General features: G+C 47.2%; 1 pseudogene across 1 annotated transcript; it reads left to right on the forward strand.

Annotated features, from left to right (window-relative positions):
* Positions 1-813: 813 nt before the first annotated feature.
* On the forward strand, positions 814-1,863 carry LOC311382281 (melanin-concentrating hormone receptor 1 pseudogene; annotated as a pseudogene). Its single transcript has one exon. The product of its transcript is annotated as a melanin-concentrating hormone receptor 1 pseudogene (transcript).
* The last annotated feature ends 7,992 nt before the right edge of the window (positions 1,864-9,855 follow it).

Here is a 9,855-nt window from a genome sequence, read left to right on the forward strand (position 1 = left end):
ATGTTATTTATCACGGTGTTATTATTTATAGGCTACTCTGACCTGAGAGGTGCCCTACATAATCGGACTTTAAAAAGTGGAAACTATTGCAAGAAAAGTGTTATTTGCTGTTCTGTTGTGATTGACTCGGACCGGAACGGAAGTCCTGTATTCATGTCTGATGTTGTGATGTTCAGCCGCGCGGGTCTCCTGTGAAGATTCAATGATCACTAATATTATGGATTTCCCAATATGGGAAAACGACATAGAACGACACCAAAGTTGACGCACGGACGTCTCAAAAAGCAGTTGTAGACATTGAACAGCGTGGAATAACTGATGGTGACTCACTGACCGGGAGAGGCTCATGGAGGAGCGTGGAGACGCGGCGCCCATGCGCACCTGTGGGATCAGCTATAGCGCGCGGCCAGGTGCGTCAGGATGGGAACGCACTACACTGTGGAGGGGAACGCAGTGGCTCTCATCTGTTCTTTGTCGCTTTAAAGAACACTAGTGCTCCGTGCGCTCCGGGATGATGGCCCGGTTTAGTTCTGCACTGTTTGGAGACGTGTAATGGAACGGACGGATTAGACGCGTTTGGAGTGTTTCTCCGCACGCCAGTCCGAACTGAAGATGGACTTTGGGAATATTTCAAATTCTTCTTTCTCGTCGCTGAATTCATCTAAGGGTCTGGAAGGTACGCTGTTTAAAACATCGTTCTACCGAATAGGACAAAATTAAACGTCTTTCATTTAAACGTTTCATATTTAATTTCTTTCCGAACTGATTTCAGCACCAAACGGGCATTTCTACAACAACGTGCTGATGGCGAGCATGTTCGGACTGATCTGCGTCCTGGGGGTCATCGGGAACGCCGTGGTGCTCCGCACCACCGTCAACAAGATCCGCTACCGCGCGCAGCAGACCGTGCCGGACATCTTGGTGTTCAGCCTGTCCGTGGTGGACCTCCTCTTCCTTCTCGGCATGCCCTTCCTCATCCACCAGCTGGTGGGCGACGGCTCGTGGTGCTTCGGCGGCACCATGTGCACGGTGATCACCGCGCTGGACTCCAACAGCCAGCTGGTGAGCACCTACATCCTGACGGTGATGAGCCTGGACCGCTACCTGGCCACGGTGCACCCCATCCGCTTCAACCACCTGCGCACGCCGCGCGCCGCCGCGGCCGCCGTGGCCCTGGTGTGGCTCTTCTCGCTGGCGTCCATCACGCCCGTGTGGATGTACGCCGGCCTGATGCCGCTGCCCGACGGCTCGGTGGGCTGCGCCCTGCTGCTGCCCCGCCCCGCCACCGACACCACCTGGTTCACGCTCTACCAGTTCGTCCTGGCCTTCGCGCTGCCGCTGGCCGTTATCTGCGGCGTGTACGTGCGCATCCTCCACAGCATGCGGGCCGCGGTGGCGCCGCTGCCCCAGCGCCGCCGGCGCGCGCGGACGCGCAAGGTGACGCGCCTGGCGGTAGCCATCTGCCTGGCCTTCTTCCTGTGCTGGGCGCCGTACCACACGCTGCAGCTGGTGCACCTGGGCGTGCAGCGGCCCACGCCGCTCTTCGTGTGCGCCTACAACGTGGCCATCAGCCTGGGGTACGCCAACAGCTGCATCAACCCCTTCCTCTACATCCTGCTGAGCCGCGGCTTCCAGAGGCAGCAGCTGCTGCACCGCCGCGTCCGTGTGGCCCCCGCCGCGCCGCCCACCGCCACCGCCGCGCTGAACCGCCCGCGGCCCGACCGCCCCGCGCCGGACAGCCGGGCCCCTGACCGCCGGGCCCCTGGCCGACTGGCCCCTGATCGTCTGGTCCCCCAGGGCCCCTGCCAGCCCCCTGGCTCGCGCTCCCTCCAGGAGCAGGCACTGCCCGTGGTCCTGCACTGAGCCGCTCAGAACACAGAACCCCCTGCTGCTCCTTTAAGAACCACGGCTGGAGAACACCGACCACGCCCCCTTTTCAAAGAGGGCTCATAGCAGGGGGCCCCCCACCCTAACAGCAGGGGGCCCCACCCTAACAGCAGGGGGCCCCACCCTAACACCAGGGGGCCCCCACCCTAACACCAGGGGGACCCCACTGTGACCCCACCCTAACACCAGGGGGACCCCATTGTGACCCCACCCTAACACCAGGGGGCCCCCACCCTAACACCAGGGGGCCCCCACCCTAACACCAGGGGGCCCCACTGTGACCCCACCCTAACACCAGGGGGCCCCCACCCTAACACCAGGGGCCCCACTGTGAGGATCAGGGCTCAGCCCCGCGGCCTGAGGAGGGACAACGAGGGGCCCAGACGCAGGGGCCCTTCTCTCTGAGGGTTTTGCTTGTGCTCCGTCAACGTTACGTAGGTCAGGGGTCAGTTGTTGTTGATGTTGTTGTGGTTGTTTACTTGGGTCTATGGTCACTATGTACAGAATTTATGATCCATGCATAAATGGAAAATGTATTATTTCACAGCCAAATATTTAGAAGAGGAAGAGAGCGATGAGGAAGATGAGGAGCATTCACTGAGTGGCTCCGGAGCGTTTGGTCTCCCTCTTGCTCTAGAGTAAAGGTGGATCTATAGTCCTCCGTAAAGTGCTGTACGTAGACTCAGAGCCCTCTCCGTCGACGGAGAGCCTGTAGGAGACCCTCTCCTTCGCTCTACATCCGCCTCCAATATTATTAAACTATCCGTCGACACAATGGAGACGGACGGAGACGACAAGGGCTGTGTGTCCTCTAACAAAATCATTTCCGGAATCACTTTCCCCGGTTTGACTTTGCACACGGAAATAAGGTCACGTCACGCGCTATCAATACAATTATTTTTCTAATTAATTTTCAAAGAAAATTGTGTTTCGATAATGAAAATGCATCATCTGTTAATTAGTGTTTCAGCGTGGAGTGGCCTCGCTCCACGAGGGCAGCGTCTGGAGGTCCATCTCTCACTGCGCCAGCCGAGTGTGAGCGATGGTTTTCTAAACCAGTGGTTCTCCACTGCTAATTTCCCAATTCTGTCCATATTGTGCCAAACAGCACAATGACCACTGATTGCCTAAAGCCAACAACTCTGTTGGTTATTGTGACGCAGATGAGTTGGCTTTGGATGCCACTCTTATCGGTCCCAGGAGTCTGAGTGGAGGTCTAGGCTCATCTCGGCTCATAACACACCTCTTCTCCCTGGCCTTTCCTCCCCTTTTATGATCTGTTCTGTTATGTACTGTCCTTAAATGAAAGGAGACATATTATGGGGTTTTCCAAGCAAGCAAACATAGTATATGAGTTCCAGAAAACATGTTTTTGAAGCTGTTTGCTGTTCGCCTACCGCTATTCCCCTCTGTTTCAGTCCCATCAGAATGTGCTGTTTCTGATGTCTGTAGCTTTCGTGCAAATGAGCTGCTGCCCATTGACCAATGAGCTGTCAGAATGAACCACAGCATGGAGAAGAAGTGATTGTTGCCGTTTGCGGACTCCCGGAGCGGTTTTGTCCAAAGCGTTGAACATGCCGCTATAGCAGCAGCAGCTAGCTGTGAAGTGGCGCTAGGTGAAGACATGTGAGAAGGGTTCAAATAATCGATTTTCTGATTTAAAATCGGTTAATATTAATTAAAATCGGTTAGAATGAATAAAATCCCAGGATCGATCTTTTAATATATGCCTTTTCCCGTGGATGTGTGAAGTCTCGCCGTTAGTCTCGCGTGGCCACTGGCCAGCCATTGGTTCTTCGCGCAACGAGATCTGGCCACGTTAGAGACTAACTAGTAGTAGTGAACCAAAACATAGCGGGAGCTGCATCTAGCTGAACTGTTGTCAAGGACAATGCTGCGAATATGTAGCCTGATGCATCAGCCGCTTACTTCATTACATTTCATATAGCGTCTGAACACGAGCCGTAGAGATTCGTTTGCTTCCGGGAGGCGGTTGCTTCCGTTTGCTTCGACTAATCGCTGCTGCTTGGCGGTGACGTATGCTATGCGCCGGAAAAAAACGTCTTTGCCCTCCAAAAAATTCGTCAAACATGCTTCTTGTTCTGGCTTTAAGTCTTCAATATCCGGAATAGTTTCAAGCACAGAGCGTATAGCTTCGCCGACATCCATCTCGTCAACTGTTTACCGCAGCTTGGGAACTACACCGGTATTTCAGTTTGGGCGCTTCAGTTCGACGTCATCGCCCGTCATCGCCCGTCATCGCCCGTCATCGCCACATCTGCTCGCTGATTGGTCCGTCCGCTCTGGCGGACGGAGCAAACCGAAACGCATTGCTAGTTCCCTGACTATATGGTTGAGGCAAATTAAATTTGCCGGAACCAGTAGGCGGCGCTAGCCTGGCTAGCGAATATGGCCCGTGCTGTGGAATTGATGGCGCTGTTGCACATTGGCTGTTTCGCGCACACAGTCAATTTAGCCTCACAAGCAGCTCTCAAAGTTCCAGCTGTTGCGCGCTTGCTTGGTCGAGTGAGGCGCATTGCTTCATTTTTTCATCGTATTTCATCGTACTGATTGTTGGTTTACTTTTACTTATTAATGAATTTATGGTTGTTTGTCTCTTTTGGTCGTAGTTCCTTTTTCAATTCGGCGCAACATTACTTTTCCCAGGGACCGATTTGACAGCGATACTGCCTTCTCAGGCAGTATGCTATTGCGCAAGCACGCAGGCGTGTAGCCTGCGCAATAGCCCCTTCACAAGCTCTCATTCGCCGTACGAGACAGACGCTGGTAGCGTGAAGCTGTCTCTGCATCTCAGACATCGCTTCCTCAGGCATTTTCCAGTCCTTACGACAAAAAAAGCCAGCGGTGGAACGAGATAACAAACGCTGTCACTGTTTACCTGTGTGAGGACATGACTCCCTTTCAAAACGTCGATAGAAAGGGCTTTAAAGAGATGATCAAAACACTCGATCCCAGGTACGCGTTACCTGCCCGCACACTCTTCAGCTTCAATTGAGATGCCAAAACAAGGCAAGGTCCGCGACCAAGTGGAGAAATACATCCATACTATCCATACTGGAAGTAACAAAAAAAAAAGATTTAGCATTTTTTTCTATTGCAGTTTTGCTCAATAAATGTTCTTAAAATACTTCTGTACTATGTGAAATATTTCCTTGTAATACAAAAATACAGTAATAGCTGCCTAACCAGTATTTTACCCCTTCAGAAGCATTTATATCGAAATTAGAATATAAAATGAACATACTGTGATATAATACCATTACCGTTTATGCCTCAAATCAAACCGTGATATAAATTTTAGTCCATACCGTACAGCCCTACACTGAAGATATGTATACATATGGGATTTGTTAACCTATTCAAGGTTGTTCTCTCTATCCCAGGGTGCTGCTCAGATCTGTTCAGATTTTGTCATGTCCTTTCACTACATTCCCTGTTGCAGTTACAGTACTTACTTGACTTCCATACAGATACAACTAAGATATAATGTAAGCCTGACAGGCTGTTGGTCATGTTTAATAAAAAGTACATTAATGTTACTGCTTTGGGGTCAATTCTTAATGTAAACATTAACATTTTTAATAATGCACCAGGATAGAGGGTTCCTTGTACAATTTACAGCATTAGTTATATGAGAATCTATTTCATATCCAAGCAAAATTGGTAAAATTGGCAAAATTATTGTAACTGAAATATCCTTAACTGAATCGAATCGAATCGAATCAGAGATTAAATCGAATCTGGACCTTATGAATCGGAATCGAATCGATTCGGGAAATCAGTGACGATACCCAGCCCTAGTGAGAAGACGTCAATAAGTAGGACTGTGTCAGAAGCGTGTGACGTGGAGAACAATCTATTCTCTCTCTCTCTCTCTCTCTCTCAGGTGTTATCTGAAACCTTATTCTCTGTTGGGTTCCATCCTGACTATTAGTTTGTGTAGTGCTACACTTGTGTGTTCTCTGCTTTCCATCTTCATTTTGGAGTAAAGAAGTGTATGCAGGGTTTAAAGGTTTTTTGTATGCAGGTTTTTGACTTACTTACTTACTAGGCGTTTCCAACCCAGTGGACCTCTGTTACTATGGTTGTGCGGACATCCATATTTGGTCGTTGCCTTACATGTATCAGCGATCAGGGAAGGTGATTGGCGCTCTTTGTTGTTCTGAACACATGCTTCATGCATAATTAAGAGAACAATGACAAAGAAACATGTTGAAAGCGTTTGAGAGTCAGGGTTTGACGTGGCACAAGTATACATGTGAGGCTGTTTTGGCCTCAATGTCGGGTCTCTTTGAACATGAAACAAATTTCCTTAGGGACGGTAAGTTCCCCAAAAACCAAAACAACTCTTTACACAGCAACAATGAAGAAACAGGCAGTGGCTGACACTCATAGGACCCCCGGAGAGAGCCAACAGCAGAGATAATGCTCTGAAAGCTGGCTCCAGAGATACCAGGGGATTACATTTGAATGAAGTCACACTGACCACAACAGAGCAGAAGATAGTTAGAGCAAAGCAGATAGGAGGAGAATGAACCAAACCTCCTTCAGTCTCTGAAGCACATGGGGAGTGACGCTGATGCTTATCAGCTTTATTCAGAACTGACTTGCCAATGTGTGTGTGTGTGTGTGTGTGTGTGTGTGTGTGTGTGTGTGTGTGTGTGTGTGGGGGGGGCTGTAATTAAGAATTGTCAATTTGTTCTGCCACTAATTACCATTTCTAGTCCTGTTAATTACTCATTCAATCATGTGACTAGAAGGACTCCAACAAATCGGATAAAATGTAATTCAATGTTGAGCCACAAATTCATCACTTGGTTTACAAAAGGTTAACGTATTATACTAAATATTGAATAAAGGAAAGGTCAATAGTCACTTTTTCATGAACTACCAGCTTTAAATTAAAAGACAATGAGGTGTAAACAATAAATTCACATTAAATAAAGATTTTTTTAAATAAAAAAAAATATATATTTTTAAAATAAATTCACATTAAATAAACATTGGCTCGACCCACCCCAGAACCCAACCCATCTTATCTTAAGGTAGAATGTCTCTTAACCCTTCTCTCCCCTTAAAACATCTGTGCAGATCATTCCTTGTACTTCTCCAGCTGTGATCTGAACTAGGCAGGTTGCCCTGTCTGTCAGAACATTCAGCATTTACATTTGCTCACGTTTAAACCATAGTTGAGGAGTCAAAACGCTTATTATTAAATCATTAAATAACCTCTTATGTCCTTTCCTAACCCCTATCCTCGATGGATCATGTCAAGAGGTCAAGGACTAGGGTGTTCATGTTTAATAGACATGTTTCATTTCGCTTCTTCTTCTAATTCTATGATTAGTGGGATTAAGGGTGCCACTAGTGGGTGCCCCCAACACATTTTGGCGCCCTTGGCGATCGCCTAGGTCGCCTATGGCGATCGCCGGGCCTGGCAGTGAGAACAGTCCTTTATGGTTCTGGTGGCCTTTGAGAGCAGCCTTGCTTTGCCAACTCCCTCCAAAGAGGGAAGAGGACAGCCAACAATCCTGTGTGCTGTGTTGATGACTCTCTGCACTGACCGTCTGTCCGCTGCAGAGCAGCCAGCGTACCACACAGTCTCACAGTACATCAAGATGCTCTCCATCGTGGAACGGTACCAGAGCACCAACAGCTTCTCAGACAGGTGACCATACTAAAGAGCCATAAGCCGCTCGTACACGCTGCCATACTGCCGACGACCCGCTTCAATGCTTCCTTCCTTCCTTATCTCCTTTAGCATAGGGTACACTGGACCATCCTTAACAAAGGAAAGGAGATAATGCCGTCCCACAATTCTTCTGTTCACGAAAACAAATGATCAACATGAGCGACAATTCTTTTCATACAATCCTACTAATCTGGATCTACTGTATGTCCATCAATATGAGTGGGTTGTCGTTATATAAGATAATCGTCATGGTGATCGTTTGTTTCTGTGAACTTCTGATTGGCAGTGGCGGTCTTAACATCGAGGCATAGGTAGGCGGCCGCTTTGGGCCCCCACAGCAGGGGGCCCCCAACCAGCCTCAAAAAAAAATAAAAAAAAAAATAATTTAGTACACAAACAGAGATGAAGCAAGACGAGTCTAAACGCAAAAATAATAAAGGGTTAGGAAATAAAGTTACCGAAGCGGCTCAATAAAAGAAAAAAGTGAAAAGACGCCGATAAGTATTTGGCAACGCTGCCAAACATGACCCACTTCTTTACGGCTATTGTTGGGGATACAGACAGGAACAACAACAACAACAACACTGCCCTGAAAACAGGGCAGTGGTGGAAAACTCCCATAGTCCTCTAACAGGTGTGTGGTTGTTTGTGTGTGTGTGTGTGTGTGTGTGTGTGTGTGTGTGTGTGTGTGTGTGTGTGTGTGTCACAGGCGACAGAGTGGAGATGGACTAACGAGGTGAACAGCGACCTGCTCACACAAAGCTGAAAATAATAAATCGAAAATAATGATCAAATCTAACTGGACAGCGAAACGGCAAAATCGATTTCCTAAAGCCAGCACCAATCTCGTATCATGAACGTTGAAGCATTTTGATTTGTACACAGTTTCATAATCCAATACCATAACCTTATGATGTCAACCGATATATACACTTAATCATGTTCATAGTGAACCGTCTCCGTACTTAGAACTACTCCTGTCGTTGTCCGTTAATCACAGCTGGTTGTGTGCGCGGCGTTCTGCTACCAGCACGCTCTTAAAAATGAGATCTGATAAATAATGGAGCAATTTGGATCTGGATTTGGACAATTTGGATGCTGTGTGCTCCGCCCAGGGCCGGAGTAGGACCCATGTTCGGCCCGGGAGTTTCAGGCCCAGACCGGCCCACTTTTTTCAGTGATGGAATTTGCATAAATGAACAGCACAAAACTCGTAGGTCTACTATCCCATTTTGGATCAACGTTTGCCAAATGCAAAACCCACCTCAAGGATCTGTTAGTTTAACTATCAATTATATATAAAAAATACAATGTTAACCCATTACATATTTGGGATCATTTCAATGCGTCATGTCAGTTCTATGTGTGGGTTATCTTATATCAAATAATTGTAATATCTTTTTCAGTCCTCTCTACCTGTCCCCTCAGTCCTGTCCTCTTCATGTCTACCGGGTTCACCAGCAGCATCAGACCGGCTGGACTGCTGCTCTGAGGCTACACAATATCTTATATTTGATATAAATGAATATCTATCACGTTTGTTCTGTCTTTTATATTTTACATGAAATATGTTGTCCGGTCTTGCCTCTTTAGCGTCTGACTGGCTTATCTCTTCTGATGCTACAAAAAAAGAAGGGGTTATTGCTTGGGATCATGTTGATCATCATGCTGGAGATTAGATCATGCTGGAGTTTACATCTTAATTTTCACAAATTATATTTGTGATTTGTCATATGGCTTAACAAAATGAACTAGAATAATGTTGAATTGGTTTAAGTTGTATGCTCAGGTTGCCATTGCAAACATAGCACAAACAGCTAAATGATTTATGTTGCAAATTAATTATTAGATCCACCTCTCTCTACCGGCTGCAACTTGTGTCTGTCCTCTAAACAGGTTGTTTATTTTGTCACATTTGGCGGAATCTTCCTCCAGTGCCCTTCTTTTTTTCTTTTTCGGCTCCTCCTTGGCTTCTCCTGCCATCCACAATCAACGACACTTTTCGCGTCTGTTCTCTGATTCTCTTCTGTGACCGCTCTTTGATGCCCCTATACTATATACTATATATATACTATATATGCTATATATACTAGCACTTGGAACGCTCTGCAACAAACACTAAAGTTAGAGGTACTCCCATCTGCTACTGTTTTTAAATACTTAAAAACACTTAAACTGTGTTAAAACTCTGCTCATCAAATTCGATTTATTTATATATACATATACACACACACACACACACACACACACACACA

Source organism: Micromesistius poutassou (genome assembly GCF_964030765.1).
Source record: "Micromesistius poutassou genome assembly, chromosome: 1".
Taxonomy (NCBI): domain Eukaryota; kingdom Metazoa; phylum Chordata; class Actinopteri; order Gadiformes; family Gadidae; genus Micromesistius; species Micromesistius poutassou.